This window comes from Equus przewalskii, chromosome 4, assembly GCF_037783145.1.
Source record: "Equus przewalskii isolate Varuska chromosome 4, EquPr2, whole genome shotgun sequence".
In the NCBI taxonomy this organism is placed as follows: Eukaryota; Metazoa; Chordata; class Mammalia; order Perissodactyla; family Equidae; genus Equus; species Equus przewalskii.
The window spans coordinates 15,525,722-15,543,845 of NC_091834.1; the positions used below are offsets into that span (position 1 = coordinate 15,525,722).

The following is an 18,124-nucleotide window of genomic DNA, read 5'->3' on the forward strand; positions in this document are numbered from 1 at the left end:
GCTGCAGGTAAGGGCCCCAAAGCGCCCTGGAGCTGCATGTACTCAGAGGCCACACGGCTCATCCTCTGAAGGTGCTTGTGAGGAGTTGCTCTGAGGCCACCTCCCACTCTCCTCCCCGTCTGCCTAGGAGGTGGTCAGGAGGGTTTCCTCTAAGCCTCCAGTTCTGCGATGAGGCTTTCTGCCTGTGCCCTTCAGGGTGTAGCAGCGTGACTTGGGGTGCAGGCACCTTTGGGTACTCTTCCATTCACTACATCAGTAGCGAACTGAACGTAAAAGTAGTCCCTTACATCAGTTATGGCTGTTAGCCCTGGCCTGCCGACATTCCTTAACACAACATCAAGCTGTTTAGCTAAATTTGTTGGTGCAACCCATTGGTGGATTATTTTCCAAATGAAATAGGACATTATGTGAGTGCACCACTCATACTAAGGGTATCAATTCAACTCAGGTCTTGATCTGCACTCCCAAATCTGACTCACGCTGAAGAGGACATCAAGAGGCAGAGAACACCATCAAGCCAAGGCAACTCACTCTAGGATCTAAAGGTAACCCCGATGATGGGTCTTTGTGCCCCATCACCCACTCTGCAGTTTACAAAGGCACAAGCACTGAGAATGTCAGACACCCTGGGGCTCCCTTGGACTCAGATGAAACTCATTCAAGCATGGCAAGGTCTTCTTCCTCTTTGTATCTAACATATGGAAAGGAGAAAGAAACAGAGGCTAGACTAAATCACACATTTAAAACTGTTTATTAAATATGTCTTTCTCCTTATTCAGGAGATGTCAGAGAGACCTGGGTCCTGATGCACAGCGAGGATTCTTTTTTTTTTTTAATTATTATTTTTTTTAAAGATTTTATTTTTCCTTTTTTCTCCCCAAAACCCCCCCGGTACATAGTTGTATATTCTTCGTTGTGGGTCCTTCTAGTTGTGGCATGTGGGACGCTGCCTCAGCGTGGTTTGATGAGCAGTGCCATGTTCACGCCCAGGATTCGAACCAACGAAACACTGGGCTGCCTGCAGTGGAGAGCACGAACTTAACCACTCAGCCACGGGGTCAGCCGCACAGCGAGGATTCTTGTTCTGGAGGCAGATACAGCGCCCACACCTGGGGTCAGAGAATGTCAGTCAGACACACACCCCAGGCCCCGAGCCACCCACACCCCAGCCTGGGCCCAGAACCGGAAATTCCTGACTCTTCCTAGCAGGGGAGTAAGGGAGGCATTGAAGTTGCTCAGAGAACCCAAGTGCAAAGGCCTGGTTCAAATTCTGCTGCAACCTTATTAGGTGTGTCAGCGTAGACAGGCCACAACTCCCCAGAGTACCCACTTCCTCATCCGGAAAAATGAGGAAATTGGAAACACCTCAGAGGCCTGCTGTGAAAAATGAGTGACGTAAACACATAGCCAGGGATTGTTACAAATGCCAATTGCCACTGAGTGGCAATAACAGAACTGAACTTGGGTTCCCACTCCTGACTCCACCTTCAGTTGAGGAGGCCTCTGTGATGAGACTTCGCAGCAGCCTGCCCTTTCTAGGCCAGCACATCACTGACCGAGGAGATTCCTGGGGAAAAGGTGGCGCGTCGAACCCAAAACCAAATTTGGCAACCAAATGCCAAAGAATCAAAGCCCCACAATCCAGACACTAGAAAACTGCCTGTCCACAATGTAGTCTTGTGGGCTTGAAGGCAATTAACCTTTCTGGGACTCAATCATCTGACCTATAATAAGGGAAGGTCAGAATAAGTCAATGGTTTTAAACTTCTTGGCCAGGGGATTCATGGAAAACTAACATATAAAACAGAAGTGAAGTGACTTGTTAGGCCCGACCCTTCCTGCATACATACCACTGCAGATTCCATGGACAGCCTGACAGCCACCAAAGGGATCCTCTCTCAGGTCTCTTCTAGTTCTAGCATCCTGGGCTTTCTGAAACACTGGGGGATGGCAGGCACTTCCTGTTATGCGCTAGGGCAGGGACGCAGAGCAGAGTCTGCTGGGGGAGGTAAGGGTCTGATTTAGCTCCCATCCGACAGCAGACAAACTCCAGTTTCACAGATGCTGGTAGGAGACACAAGATTCCTCGATTAGAGACACAAACAATCGACTATTCAAAACAGCAGCTGCCAGAACATCAGCATTTTCCCCTAGCCCCAATTCCCACAGGGTGACCCGAGGGGAGTCAGAAGGCACCCGTACGTGCAGTAGGCTGCGTTACAGGAAAGGTACTCCGAATGCAGGAAAGCCAAATCTTTTACGGTGGACAGTGGGCATACCTGCTTTCTGCTCTGGAGGGAGGCGCTACCTCACACATCTCGAGGCTGTCTGCTACTTGAAGATCCTTGAAAAGGCAATCTGGGCAAAAGGGCAGCCGGCACCTCGCTCCGAGGACTGCAGAAACTCGAGACTCATGGGCAAGTGTCCCCAGACGCAGCCGCGTGGAGGCTGGTGTGCTCAGCCTCTGCAGTTGGACTGAAGGGATCCGTGTCCACTGGAAGCCTTCACCTGCAAGGGAAGAAGCGTGGTGTGACCTCACCACCCGGAGGAGCACAGAACTGGGCCGCCCTGCCACGACCATGCTGGCCACTCTTTCCACCATGGCCTATCCCTGACTGTACCCCACAGTGCTCACACCAAAGGACACAACCTATTTCCCTCCAACCCAAACTTCCCACCCGCTTCTAGATTCCCCTCTGTCTGGCATCCTGGAAACGAGCACACACGGTAGGGCTGGAGAGGCCTGGCGTCCAAGCCCGACCTGCTAGGTTCCAGCTGGGCAACCCTGGACACAGAATTCTGACTGTGGGCTTTTGTACTAGACCTAAGACCACCTCATCGTGGTCCTCAAAGATTTAAACTGGGTGAAGAACTACGAAGTTCGGCACAAAACAAGAGTCCAAGCAACAAGAGAGCCCTCCTCTCCCAGGAGGTCTTCCCTTGAGATCAGTGCACTGACCCTGCCCTTGGTCAGCTCCTGGGGCATTCAGCTCTGCTGCAGAATTTAGCCTCTGGTTCTCTTTGGTTTGCCTGTTGTCAACACCCTGTACCCTCCAGGCAGGGCTCACCCCTGTAACTCCTTTCTACTCTTTATTCCCTGATGCTGGTCCAACTTTACCTTTACCACTCCCCCTGAGCTTTATTTTCAAATTTTGTACAGGTTTTGTTTTAAGAATATAATAAAATTCGCAATGAGCCTGACACATAGAAAACACCCAAAGTCCAAAACAACTTTTGCAGAGATGTGGATGTTCTATATTCTGCACAGTCCAGTACAGTAGCCATTTGCCACATGACTACTAAGCATCTGAAATGTGGGTAGTATGAATGAAAAACTGAATTAAAATTTTTTTTTTAAAGATTGGCACCTGGGCTAACAACTGTTGCCAATCTTTTTTTTTTTTCCCTTCTGCTTTATCTCCCCAAACCTCCCCCCTCCCTCCCGTACGTAGTTATATATCTTAGCTGCAGGTCCTTCTAGCTGTGGCATATGGGCCGCCGCCTCAACGTGGCCTGACGAGCGGTGCCATGTCCGCGCCCAGGATCCGAACCCTGGGCCGCCGCAGCCCAGCGTGCGAACTTAACCACTCGGCCACGGAGCCGGCCCCTGAGTTTTAAAATTTAAGTTCAAGTTAACCATATGCTGCAAGTGGTTACCACATCAGACAGTACAGATCTATACAATGCCTAGCACACCAGATAGGGAAGGGAGCAGGCGATTGTCTGAAATTTCTATAACCTTGCTCTGGATAGAGCAGGGCAAGGCCTCAAACCGTTTCAAAATGTTCTCGCAAGCACTGTAGGAATGCACAGGGTCACCCCAGACCCAAGCACGCTGGAGGCTTGCAGCCCACACTCATTTAAGCCCCTCAAGCCCGGGGAGCTGAGAAGAGAGATCATGGGGTTAAACTGGGCCTACTTGGGTTTATTCCAGGAGCGCACGGGCACAGGTGACTCCGACAGGTGGAAGGAGCCTGAGCAGAGGAAGCCTTATCAAGCAGTTGGGACGAGGGGAGCGAATTTTACTCCCTACGACCGTGTAATTCTAGAGCTGAGCTTCCTACACTTAGGCGACCAGAGAAACCTCTCTATCATCATATCATTCACAAAACGGCCTTTTCTTCCACATTCTTCTAGGTGTGGACTTTACGTTCAGAAAACACTTCGGAACTGTAGGCCAAGACACAGAAGTAGGCTCGGTTTTCCCTGTGAAATAACGGTGGAGAGAACAGCGGGCCGGGTTCCGGGAGGTGAGCGCGGGGCCCGGGCAGCGACACTCAGCAGCGCGTCTCCGCGAAGAACTGCTGCGGGGAGCCGAGGGCCGGCCCCGAGAAGGCACGCGGCCAGCTCAAGCCGGCCTCCTAACGCGCCCAAGTCCCTTCCCTCGGGGCAAGCCGGACGCACGACCCCATTCCCCCAGCGCTGCCCCCAAGGCCGCATGTGTCCTCCGAATGGGACCCTCAGAAGCCCGGCTGGAGACCCCCGCCCGCCGAGCCCCTAGCCGCAGGGCCGACCGCGCCCGGTCGGGCACCCCGGATCCCTCCGCACCCGACCGACGCGGCCCAGCCAGCGACAGCAGGGGGGCCAACGCGCCCTCCCACCGGGCCCACAGACCCCACAATCTTTACCTGGCCTCAGCAGAGCGCAGGTACCACCTGGGGCCCTCGATGGCCTCGGATGACGACGCTGCCCGGCAGCGGTCCGCGACCGCACAAACACGCCTCATCCACCAGCCATGGCTTCTGCCGCGCACGCCCGCGCCTACGTCACCACGCAGTCCGCCGAAGGCCGCGCGCGGAATCACGTGACCCCTGGGCCCGGCGCGATGACGTCACCTGGGGCGCGTTCGCGGCGTCTGCTCGTTGTATCTTGTGAGAACGGCGAGCAGAAGTCTGGTGCCGCGGGAAGCCGGGCGGCTGGTGTCTAACCGCGGGTGGGGCCTGGGGCCGGAAGGCGAGCGGGTGGGCCCTGTAAAGGAGCCGGAGAGCGGAAGCCGCCCGGGAGCGGGGCGGGGTGGGCGGAAGGCCCCAGAAATGAGGAGCGGGACCTGGGTCATCCTTGTTCAAAATGAGGAAGACAGCCCTTTTGCTTTCAGAATTTCATTTTCTGCACTTTTCAAATAAATCCCTAATGGCTAAGTAAGCTCAGGCTAGTCTCACAACTCAGGAATGTTTCCCAAGGACTTGGGAGCCCTCACTTTGAAATGTAATTGTCAAGGGGGACAAAGCTCGATCTCCCGTGTCCTGGGATGTTAAGGGTCCATTTGTCACCTGACTCCAAATTGCACAACCTGTCTAGTGTAATGGGCTCTGTCCACTTAGCTATATAGGAGAGTGAAGTTTCTTTCTGTCTTTGCATCCCTTTAGTGGATTGCGGGTGGTGCACATCACATTCTGGTTTAGCGCTTTTTCAATAAAATTGTTTTCTTTCTCTTCTACCTTTGTGGAGAGGTTTTCTGAGTTGGGAGGAGATTTTGTTTTTAATTGTATTCCATCCCCCTGCCCCCTGCTGAAGAAACCACATTGGAAGGTCCTGAGACTGGAAAGGGCATGGCTTGTTGGAGATACAGCTAAGTCTAAGGAGAGGTGGATAAGGACTACACAGTTAAGGGGCTTGACTATCAGGCTGGGAAGGGGAGAACTTGGTTCTGTAAGTAAAGAAAAGCAGAGCAGTACTTGAAACTCATATTTTATGTGTAGCACCTGGTATATACATTCAAGCAGTTTACAGTATACAAATCCAATTACTTCATTAAATTTCATGAGACGCATAGGGCAGGAATATCACTTGCAGACTGCTAACATGGAAACTAACTACATTCACCCAAAGAGGTTAAGTGGCTTGCTCAAGATCTCATAGAAGGCTAGGGTTTGATGCAGGTTGTTCTCGCTCAATGCTCTTTCCATTCTGTCACTGCCACGAGATAATCAAAGAGAACCGGGAAGGTAAATGGTTATGGAGGGCCAGAGTATGAGTGTGAGGATGTGAGTTTATATGTGTGACCAAAAAGGGTGGGCTCTCCCAGGACTGAAAGAGAAGAACTTTTTTCTAAGATGGTAACAAACAAAATTCACTAGAGAGGGGAGGACGCTCCATGGAAACTCTTATCCAAGTAATAAGAAAGGATGCCAAACATTAAAAATGACATACTCAAAGCTCAATCGCATTATACTAGGAGGTTGCATGAGACTGGCAGAGAGACAGAACTGTCAGTAGTTAAGCATCTTAACTACTTACCAGAATTTTGAAAAGACCTTTCCACAACTACATCTCAAAAGAGTAACTCCACTGTTCTACCAAGCCAACTGGGATGTATGCCTGAAAAGAAAATTAGCAATTTGGCTCTGGAGGAATACAGAGGCCTAAAGCCAAAGAGATGTCAAAGTAGGGCATGCAAGCTTTCTTCCACTGGGGGCCACATGGGGCAGCAGTGCTTCTGAGGGGTCATTATAATCTAAAGTTGGTTTCCTCCTTTATCATTTATAGGCCCGGAAACTGGATATATAAATTTATTGAAAATTCACCTGAATCAACTCTTAAAGAAATTCTTTTCTTCATGAATTAAGTCAACGTTGGATTTATCACATGCACAGCATGGTATGAGGTGTTGCATGGCATGTCAAAGAACAACTCAGGGACATCTAGTTAGCTATCTGCTAGCTATTTAGTTCTCATATGAGGGAGACAGTTGATGGGTGAGAGGAACAAAAAGGAAAAAACTGCAGTCAGCCTTAGGAACAGTGAAAAAATTCACTTAAAAACCCCACAGTTAGCTGGAAACTAGCAAATACGTGAGTCCAGCAAAACTGTCTTTGAGTAGGCCAATTGAGGATAAATTTCAGTTCAGGGGTTTCTTGAAAACTAGTCTAGCTAGGAAGCATGTGTATGAAGCTGTGTTCAGGTAACATCAGTGCCCGTCCATCAGTCTGGCCAGGTGTGTGCCATTTCTCTCAGAACTTCTCAGATACCAAGAGGAATCCCGGGGCTGGCCCCGTGGCCGAGTGGTTAAGTTCGCGCGCTCCACTGCAGGCGGCCCAGTGTTTCATTGGTTCGCAATCCTGGGCGCGGACATGGCACTGCTCATCGAACCACGCTGAGGCAGCGTCCCACATGCCGCAACTAGAAGGACCCACAAGGAAGAATATACAACTATGTACTGGGGGGCTTTGGGGAGAAAAAATAAAATCTTTAAAAAAAAATAATGCTAGGTTATCATAAAAAAAAAAAAAAAAAGAGGAATCCCACTCAGTCCCTATCTTTAAAGGAGCTTATAATCTAGTAGAGGAAATAACATAGTTATTTCCAGTCTAGTCCTAACATGGTTAACTCTAGCATCAGAGCAATATGAATAAAGTGCTCTGGGGTCTGGAGGAGGGAAAAATTGCATCCAAAGATTTAGTGGAAGAGGTGATACTTGAGCTGGGTGATAAAGCCCAACAGCCAAGTCTACTAGGGACAAACCAGGCGTCCAACAAAGTTTGGTTCATTAATCTGCTGCAATAAAGGAGAACCCCGGGGGATTCTGGGCTGCCTCTCATTATGAGAGTAGAAAGGGGATTTTGTAAGATTTGGGGATTGCAATGAATAATTCAAGGAGAGGAGAGGGGAAGTGAGACTCAGCTCTAGAGTGTTGCTTCCATGAAGTGCAGACAATTTAGTAATTGGATCTCAGTCATTTTTGTTCATGAGGTGGGGCCACAGAGCAGGCTAGAGAGGTTATTGCTAAGAAAGTAGTGACTGCGCAAAAGAAGGAGGCTGTTAGTACACTTTATAGCCAAGGTGAGACCTTGGGAGAAATATTGTTTTCTATTAACATTGCAGCTGGCCTCATCGGTGTCTGTTATGAGAGACTGAATACACAAATGGACAATGAGTAGACCCAATATAAAAATAGACCTCTGACCCACAACCTGCAGCAACCAGCCCAGGAAGACAGCTGCTGTAAGTTAGTTAGACTCAGGGGAAGTCAGATTGCTTTCTCTAGTGACAACCCAGGAAGCCACACCATAACTCCTGCAACAATCCAAATGAGCCAGATGACCAGGACTTGGTCAATAACTGACAACTTCCCCAATTTTTGTTTCCACTTCCTACTTAGCACCAATCAAAGACAGCCAAACACACTCCCCTAACCAATCACGAGGATGCCCCACTTCTAGTTGGCCCACCTCCAGCTTCCCCCGGCATACAACCCCCATCACGACACCCATGAGCCCCCCTTTTTCCACCATGAAGCTCTCCCATCCCTTGCCTGCCTTTGGGTCTGTGCCAAACCAAGTGACAGGGGCGACTTTCTCGCTATAGCCAACTCTGAACGCATAGCCTTTGCTTGTTCTCATTTGGTTGGTCCTCGTTTATTTCCAAAATTATCACCATCTGATTATTAGTAGGCAGAATTTTACTTGAAGCCTGGTCTGTGAGTGTGGATTTGAAGAAGCCTGAGAAGAGTCAGCCGAGGGTCAGGTTGTGAGATAATAGAAAATACACATATTGGTCTCTCCCCCAGTTCCTGGCGCAGAACTCCTACATCCCTTGGAATTTCCTGGGCGGAAGTGTCTTTTTTTTTCTAATGAGGCAACTCTGGGTGGGTTCCTGGATGGTTCCTGGATGGGGGCTGGTCACCAGAAAGACCATAATTAGAAGCTTAGAACTTTCAGCACCACCCCCATCCTCCAGAGATGGTAGAGGGGTTGGAAATGGAGTTAATAAGTAATCACGTCTATGTGAGGAAGCCTCCATAAAGTCTCAATATTATGGGGTTCTAAGAGCTTCTGGGTTGGTGAACATGTGGAGGTGGTGGGAAGGTGGTTCACTGAGGAGAGAGCATGGAAGCTCTGTGCCCCTTCCCACATACCTTGTCCTAGGCATCTCTTCCATCTGGATGTTTATCTATATCCTTTATCATATCCTTGAATAATGAAGCGGTAAACAGTAAGTAAACTGCTTCTCTGAGTTCTGTGAGCCACTCTAGCAAATTAATCAAACCCAGGGAGGGGGTTGTGGGAATCTCTGATTGATCAGAAGCACAGGTGACAACCTGCACTTGAGATTGGCATCGGAAGTGGGGGGCAGGGCGACTTTGTGGGACTGAGTCCTTAACCTGTGGGATCTGACGCTATCTCCAGATAGACGGTGTCAGAACGGAGTTAAAGTGTAGGACTTTTGACTGGTGTCACAGAACTGCATCATGTGGGAAAAACTCTCACGCATCTGGTGTCAGAAGTGTTGTGAGTGTGGTGTATAGTGTGAGAGTAAAGGAGAAATACAGGAGTAGAGTGAGTTTTTCCTAAAACACAGGTTGAGGAAAGTTTTAGCAGTATTATTTACTGCATTACAGAGTGATAAGTATGGAAATGTACATTAGTGGAAGACCTTAAATATTAGGCCTCTGTTCTGTGAATGGTGGGAGAATAAGTACCAAATGCCCTGCATTATTTCTGTCTGTGAATGTAGTAAGCTAAATTATTGCAGAAGGTAGATTGAAGGGTCATTTCCTGCACTTCCGATTTCTGTGCCAAAGGGACTGGAATACCTAATACCTTTGGAGAATGCTAGAGACCAACTATTTCTTTGGTATCTGTACCAAATAGGGTCCAGTCAGGAGACAGAAACACGGTACAGGAAAGATTTACTATAAAGGATTATTAAGTATAAGGGGATTAGGTACAAGGGATTGGATAGTAAAAGTGAAGAGAACTGAAGAATCAAGAATTGTAAAAATAAGGAGCAGCTACTATTCTGAGAGCTGAGATAAAGTTCCCAGGGAATAAACCTCCCCACACCCCCAGGCTGAGATCCAGACTGTTGAAGAGAGCGTAGCTACAGCTCACTGAATTGCAGGGAAGTGCTGGCAGAACCTAGCGGAAGTCCGTCCTCTGGAATGCGGGGAAAGCTGTTCATGGGGAGGTGTCTTGCTGAAGCACTTGGATATAAAACTCCCCAAGGTGGGTGCTGGAGGAATCTGCTGGCAGCTGTGCACTGCAGACCGGATGCTGCAGAGAACCTGTACTGGAGAAGCTCCCTTGATGTAGGGAGGTGGGCCCTGCAGAGCCTCTCCTTCTGCAGATGCTTGCTGAGAGAGCTCACTAGAACCAGGCAGCAAAGCCCCTTCTTCCTGCACTCCCTCTCAGCAGCTTCTACTGGCAAAGCTTTATACTGGGCCACCTGGTAAAGGAGGAATGCTCAAAGGACCTGGCTCCATCCCACAGAGCAGGAAATGAGAGTGAATATGGAGCTGAGAGACCATACATTGGTACTGGCACAGGATCCAATACTTTAACTAAATCAGTTGAGACAAATATTGGCTTGCTTGGCATCAGTTTGCATGCTAATTGTGCTGTATGGTTTTTACTGGCAGCTTGGTTTAGTGGCAAAATGGCTGGCCTGCTGCCGCTGACTCCAATTTGCAGTCTGCTTTGGGCAAACCACCTAATTCTCTGGACCTCTTCTGTAAAAGGTGGCAGTTATCCCAGGTGACTGTTAAGGTTCTATGTTTTATTCTGATAGGGTCCAGACATGCTTGATGTTGCATTTCCACTTTCCTGACCTGTTTGTCTAAGGAAGGCCGGCATTGAAACAGAAGTCTTAGTAAAGGGCTTCGTGGTTGTGAAAATTAATAAAGAACTGCTTAACTAAAATTGGAGTAGGGAGAGCCTGTAGAGGGAACTCTCATGCCCTACCACTCAGCGTCAGTTACCCCAAATGGAAAAAAACTACCTTGCATCTCCAGCAGGAAGTTAGCTACTACTCTGCTACACCAGCAGGAGGAAGGAAGGTTTTCTTCTTGCCTGGCAACAAGCCCAGCCAATGGCAAACATCACAGTTCAGTCAATGAGGAGTCGCTGCCACCCTGAACTCTTACTCTCTTCCAAAGAACTTGCCTTTAGAACAGCTCCTCTCAGCTCCCACTTTTTCTCTGTACAAGCAAGCTCCCCTTCTTTGTTCTCTGGACTTGCCTGTGGTTTGTGTAGTTTGTAGGTCCCAAATTGCAATTCTTTTGCTGTTCCTAAATAAACTCATTTTTCTGGTAAAATAACTGGCTATTTTATTTTAAAGTTGACATTAAGTGGTGTCAGAAAGTGGGATCCCAAGTAGGCGGCCCCTGAGAGATGACAACCCTTGGAATCGAGTGAGGTACCTTCCCTGAGCCCCTTGTGCTCATTGCTTCCATGAGTTGCCACCAACTTTCAGTTTGGTAAGTCTCCTCTTGGATTCTGAGCTCCAGTCTCCTTGCATTTTGAGCTTTCTGACTTTATTTGGGATCATGAAAGGCTTTGTCTTTTCTCGTTCAAGGCTTCATCCTTGGTGTCAAGGTTTCATCCTCGGGGATCAATCGGTTATTTTCTTCAGAAGTGTACTGAAACTTTAGTAAAGTTCCTTTTGGAATAGGGCTAGCTAGGAATTTTCTTTTGTCCTGGGAAAAATTTGAGAAATGGGATCGCAGTCATCTAAATGCTCTAAGGGCAGCCCTCCTTCAGGGACCTCAGCCAGTTTTATGTTAAAAAACTATGGTCCCTTTTCATGCACGTTTTTAACTAAATGTACTGAGTTAACTAAAAATGATTTAGAACACCAACGGCCATTGTGGAGAATTTTCCATCTCTCCAAACTTGATTTTCTCGGAACTAAATTAGAAAGACGCAGCTCTAAAATTAAACAGACTGAATGGGATGCCTATTTTAAATGATACCTTTGGACTTCTAAACATATTCAGGACTCTGAAATTGCCTCTCTGCAAAATGCTGTTATCTAAATTAACCAAGACAACCAAACAAACAAGAGAACAAAATGGCTTCCACTGAAGCCTCATGTTCCCCTTCCTCTGCTCCTTTGTCTCAAGCTCTGCCCCTGACGCCATCCTCCTCTTTCCCTTCTGCACCACCTCCACCTTCTCTGTACCCTCCCCTTCTCCGTTTTAATTCTCTTGCCAAACTTCTCTTCTCTGAACCTGTCCCTGCCCTCTCTTCTTCTGAATCTATTAGAATCTGCCTCTTTAAAGTTAAGCCCTCTGAGGATCTAAATAAACCCCAAATCTCATATGTTCCCTGGACTAAAGCAGAATTGTGTTAAGAATTTTCCAAAAGCAACCGAAGACCCCATAGATTTGCTGATGAATTTAACATAGTTGTTCAGACCTACTATCTGTGGTTTTTGGATTTCTAGCAACTAATCCACATGCTTGTTGGTGAAGGTCAGGCCCAACATTGGATGAAACTGGCATCCTGAAAGGGATTTAGGAAAAGAAACCTCTAACTTTTGGAAAGATGCTAGAATATTCGCTGGAAATCTCCACTGAGCAATCACAATAGCTTTTCCCAAGCCTGTTGATTGGAACAAAATTCAGGCTTGCACATGAAAGCCTGAGGAACCTGTTTATGACTATTATAGTTGGCTTCAGATTGCTTTTAAAGAAAATTCTGGCCTCCCTATGGATGTTAAATCCACTGAGTAAAATCACTGTTAAATCCACTGGGCTGAACCAGGACCTTTCCCTTCTAGTAGAAAGGACCAGGATGGAATGGGAGACTGTGTCCACTCCAGATTTGGTGACTATATCAGACCAGCTCATTGGACCCTAGATGATTCAATTGAAAGGAAGACCACAAAAATACTTTATTTTCAAATTCAACAAATGGAGGCTCCTGGATAGAACCAGAAATTTTCTGGTTTCTGCTATTATTGTGAAAAGCCAGAGCATTTGAAGAGACACTGACTGAAGCATAAGCACTCCAGGGGTTTTCAGCTCTCTAATCACTCTTTCCAGTGCCTTCCTAATCTCCAGGGACAGGGCTCCAAGGAACCACAGGAGCTTTTCCCAATCCTTCTCCTTAATCAACTTGTGGAAACCACTCTCCAGATTGGGAATGAATCTCTCCCTGTACTTATTAAGACTGGAGCCATGCTCTGGTGTCCAGCCCCACTGTTATTAAACAGCCCTTGCCTTGGAGTACTGAAACCGTTCAGATAGTGGGGTCTCAAACAAAGCCCACTGGTCCTGTCTCTAAACCCATCCCCTTTTGTTTAGGCCATTTGAGAGATACTCACTCTTTTCTCCTTAGTTCTTCTGCTCCTATTCATTTATTGGGCCAAGATTTCTTAGAAAAATATCATGCTGGAATTTCTTTTTCCCAAAACAGGGGAATAATTCTAGAACTTGACAGCAGCAACCAAAATGGCCAACTAGGTGAATTAAATGACCCTTCAACATCTTCTATTTACTCTGTCTCTGATTACCGTGAAGCTAATTCCAAGGACACTAGTCGTTTGTCCCTATTAGACCAGCTACCACCGTCTTTATGGGCAAAATACACAACTGATATTGACAGTATCCACAGTGCACCTCCAATTAAGATCCAAATAGACCCCCAAAGCCTCTTCCCAGAATTAATCAATACCCTATAAATAAAGAGGCCCTCCAGGGCATTAAGCTGATAATAGAGGACTACAAGGTCCAAGGCCTTGTCCCCTGCACTAGTCCCTGTAATACTCCTATTTTCTCCTTAAAAATACCCACTGGCCGAGGATGAAGTTTTGTCCAGGCCCTCTGAGCAATAAATAACGTTGTCATCCCTCAACACCCTATTGTTTCTAATCCTTATACACTCCAGGCATCCATCCCAACTGAGGGCAAATTCTTTACTGTAACTGATTTATGCAGTGTATTCTTTAGCATTCCACTTGATGAAGGTAGCCAATACCTTTTTGCTTTCACTTGGAAAGGAAAACAATTCACCTGGACGGTAATGCCTCAGGGTTTTACGGAAAGTCTTTCTTATTCCTCACATATCTTAAAGGCTGATCTGGATGATATGAAGTTTCCTAGAGGCTCTACTTTGTTGCATATGTGCACTATTTGCTGCTTTGCTCTCCCTCCCAAGCCTCCTCACAGGAAGACAGCATCCACTTGCTAAAGCTTTTAGCCTTAAAGGGACACAAGGTCACCAAGAAAAAATTGCAGTTTGTGCAAACCCAGGTTTGGTATTTAGAGCATCTGATATAGAAATAAGGGCTACACCTAGATCCAGACAGTCATCATAGTGTCCTGAGTTTCTCAAAAGCCCAAACTAAACATCAGTTGTGAGGTTTTCTCAGGTAAGATGGCTATTGTCAAAATTGTATTCCAAATTTCTCTATTTTGGCCAAACCTCTGTGTGTTTTATTAAAGAACAACAACCCTGATCCAATTTTATGGGGAGAACCAGATGATGTAGCCTTTAAAGCCTTAAAGGAGCATTTAATGAACCCCCCTGCCCTTGGGCATCCCATTATCAGATTCCCTTTCTCCTTTCTATATATGAAAAGGAAGGGATTGCCCTTGGGGTGCTCACTCAAAAACACGGGGACACCGTTGACCCATATATGGCCATCAACTGGACCCTGTGGCAGGGGATAACCCCCCTTGCCTTGGAGACATTACTGCCACTGCCCTTCTGTTTAATGCCACCAAGAAGATCATTGTGGGATCCCCTTTAGCCCTTTTTGTACCTCACGCTGTGGAAGCCCTCCTGAATTCAGACCACACTCAACGTATTTCAGCCAGTTCCCTCACCTATAAAATCCTTTTGTTAACTGCTCCTGACATAAGTCTTTTATGTTGTAATAACCTTGACCTTGCTACTTTTCTCCCCACCGTTATGGATGGAGTCCCTCACAACTGCTTAAAGCTGACAGATCACTTCCTGACTTCTTGTGATGATCTGTAGGAAACTACTTTGGTAATGCTGACTTCTCATGGCTCAAGGATGGTTCTTATTTAAAAGATGACAATGGCAAATATTGTGCTGGATGTGCAACAGCAACATCTTTTGATGTAATCGAAGCAGCGTCTTTGCCTTTGGCTACAACAGCCCAACAAGCTGAATTATACGCAATCACATGGGCCAGCACTGTAGCCAAGGACAAAACTGCCAACATTTACTGATAGTAGATATACTTTCAGAGTAGATCATGATTTTGGAATGTTGTGGAAACAATGTAGTTTCCTTATTTCCAGCAGAAATAAAATTAAAGATGGCTCCTATGTTCAGGAATTATGGGTGCTAAACTTTTACCTACCATTTTAGCTATTATTAAGATCTTGAGACATTCTGAGCTTGACCCTCTGGAAGCTGAAGGGAATCACCTTGTTGATACTCCTGCCATGAATGCTACTCTTAAAGGAACCAAGAGCAGCCAAACCTCTGTCATGATTCAAAGGGATATTTCCCCAAATGATAACTTAGTAAATTGGCTAGAGAAGCTCAACAATCAGCCTCAGAAAAAGAAAAACAAGATTAGAAATTCAGCAATTGTTGGTTTGACAAAAAGAGAAAGCTCTGGTTTGGAGCAAATAACAACCCAGTGCTACCGGAGTCTGTGAAGTTCCCATTGCTAACCTCTGCACATGCCTTGAATCATTGGTCCACTGATAAAATGGTAACAGTTATGCACCAGTACTGGTGGGGAAATATTAGTAAGCCTGCAAAAAGTGCCCATTTTGCTTATCATACCTATCCAAAACATAATTCAGGAAAACCTGCCTGTATTGTTCCCAGATACTTTAAATTTCTCAGTGGACCATTTGAGGTTTGGCAAATGGATTTCATATGGCTTCTCCTGTCTCATGAATATAAATATCTTTGGTTATGGTCTGCATGTTTTCTCACTGGACTGAAGCTTTCCTTTGTAGATAGGTCACTGTTTCTTCTGTGGCTAAAATTCTGTTAGAAAAGACTATCCCTATCCGGGGAACCCCCCTCGAACTTCATAGTCACTAGGGAACTCATTCCACTGGTCAAGTACTTGGACAGGCCTGTGCTGTTTGGCTGGTTCTGCAGCATTTTCACTGTGGTTATCATTCTCAATCCTCTAGACTGGTCAAATGCACTAATGACATTATTAAGACTCCATTGGTGAACTTTGTAGAAACCCTCCAGATACCCTGGCCAAATCACTGCCCCCAGTTCTTCTAAATTTTAGGTCTACCCCCTCTGAGGCTCATAAACTCTCACCTTTTGAGATAACTACAGGATGCCCCATGCACTTGGCTTCTGCTTCTTTTGATCCACAGATAACAAAGGGAGATATGCTTCAATATGGTAAAGGCCTAATTGCTTCTGTTGAAAATAACGATGTTTCAGGAGCAATCTTTTCACAGTGCGCTCCCAGGAGATGAAAACCCCAAAACACCACACTGCAACCTGGAGATTTTGTCTACTGGAAAAGATACCTCCCAAAGGACTCTCTCCAGCCTCCCTGGAAGGGCCCCTGTCAGATATTACTGACTAACCCTTGTGCTGCCAAAGTCCAGGGAGTGGACACTTAAATTCACGTGTTGCACATAAAGAAGGCTTCTAACCCTGACTGGACCTGCATACCATCTGGTGACCTGAAATTAAAGATTTCCAGGAATTGAAGCAGGCAGCATTTGAAGGAGACAGCTTTCCCAAGATGACTGGATTCAGGTCTGTAATCTCTTTTTTCACTGTTGCTTCTTACTTTATTTTCTCCCTCTCTTTCTTGGAAAGACAATGCCCTTGTCTGCGTTTCCAAATCTATTGTGAAAGGGGGAAACCTCTCTGATTGTCAGACCTGTCATCAGAAGCCTGGATCTGTCCAAGACAGTAATGACTGCTTATTCACCCTATAAGTAATTTTGCCAGAATTCCAAATGTACGTTTAAATTGTTCCACGGGCCCATTTTATAAATTAGGGTAGTAAGCCCACCTAACCTCATTCCTTGCTTCAATCTAACCCAACCCTGGGTTGGGGAAATGAGATCTTTCAAATATCCATATAAGAAACTGTGTGGGACAGCCACTGTAAATCAGGCCATTTTTAAGCTCACTGACATACACATATATTTAGGTAGCCGTTTGATAATATAGTATCTGAGCCTTGGTTGAATGATGCTAAAGCCTCTATACCAATGAATGGGTCCATAGATTAACATTTATGCAGGAGGCTTGTGCATACCTCCTGGCTATATCTATATATGGAGATTTCGGTAATGGTCTTAATACTTGGGCAACACATTGCCTTGATAGCTAGAGGATAAAAGGACAGTGTCCCCTTGTTGTATTCACTGTTCTAGTCTCTCTTCACAACAAAACAGAAGCCTCTCATTGGTCTGTCCCTTTAAACTTCTGTACTCACTTTAAATGAGAACTTCCAGGAGGTGCATGTGATTCTGGGTTTGCCTCTGCAGGGAGAGCTTTCTTTCCATGGATTGGAGTAAGTGCCAATAAACAAATGACCAGAAATCTCTCCCTAACATTAGGAAAGTTGGCCTATTCCACAAGTCAAAGCAGTTTCACCTCAGCAACGACTGCTTGACTCATTGGCTAAAATAGTTTTGGATAATCATATAGCCTTTGATTATGTACTTGCTGAGCAAGGAGTTGTCTGTGTGATAACATACACCTCTTGTTGTACATGCATAAATGGCTCTGGAGAAGTACAAACCCAATTACATAAAATTCAGGAACAAGGACAATGGCTACAGCAAATTTCATGTGACGATCCATGGTCTTTTGATCTATTTAGCTGGTTACCCTTAGGTCTGGGCTCCTGGTTTAGAGCCATCATACAAACTGGGTTTAAGTTGTTTTTAATTCTGCTCTGTATACTTGTTAAGTTCTGTACCTGCTGGATGTTGAACCTTTGTAAAAATGACTTGCCTAATAAGGTGATGTTAGCTGGGTACTTCAAGATGATTTCCAACACTTATGACCTTGACAAAATACAGACTTTGAATAAGAAATCCCTGAGAGTTCTCCCTAATACCCTTTTTTGTTACTCACTGTGGCATCAAGAGGTTTACCATCTGTGCACTTTCCCTCTAAGGTGGGACAGGATACCCAGGGAAGTTCTTTCCTGGTACTGAGGGATAAAGGTTAGTGAAGTCAGAAAACCTGACTCTGGACCAGCAATGCTTTCAGAGAAAGATCTTGATCAAAAGGGAAAATGTGGAAATTAATAAAGGAAACCTCAACTAAAATTGTAGTCAGGAAGGCCTGTAGAGGGAGCTCTCATTCCCTACCACTATTTGTCAATTGCCCCAAACAGGGAGGGACATACCTTGCAACTCCAACAGGAAGTTGGCTACTACTTTACTACCCCAGCAGGAGGAAGGTTTTCTTTTTCC

The 18,124-nt window shown here is 46.3% G+C and overlaps 1 long non-coding RNA gene and 1 other non-coding gene across 2 annotated transcripts; both read right to left on the reverse strand.

Moving 5' to 3' along the window:
• Positions 1-735: 735 nt before the first annotated feature.
• Positions 736-4,900, reverse strand: LOC103555922 (uncharacterized). The gene is made up of 4 exons (XR_546089.2): positions 4,629-4,900; positions 2,280-2,508; positions 1,851-2,064; positions 736-1,109 (listed from the first exon to the last, which is right to left on the reverse strand). It is a non-coding gene; the product is annotated as an uncharacterized lncRNA (long non-coding RNA).
• Positions 3,718-3,849, reverse strand: LOC139083165 (small nucleolar RNA SNORA9). Its single transcript, XR_011539732.1, has one exon. It is a non-coding gene; the product is annotated as a small nucleolar RNA SNORA9 (small nucleolar RNA).
• Positions 4,901-18,124: the final 13,224 nt, after the last annotated feature.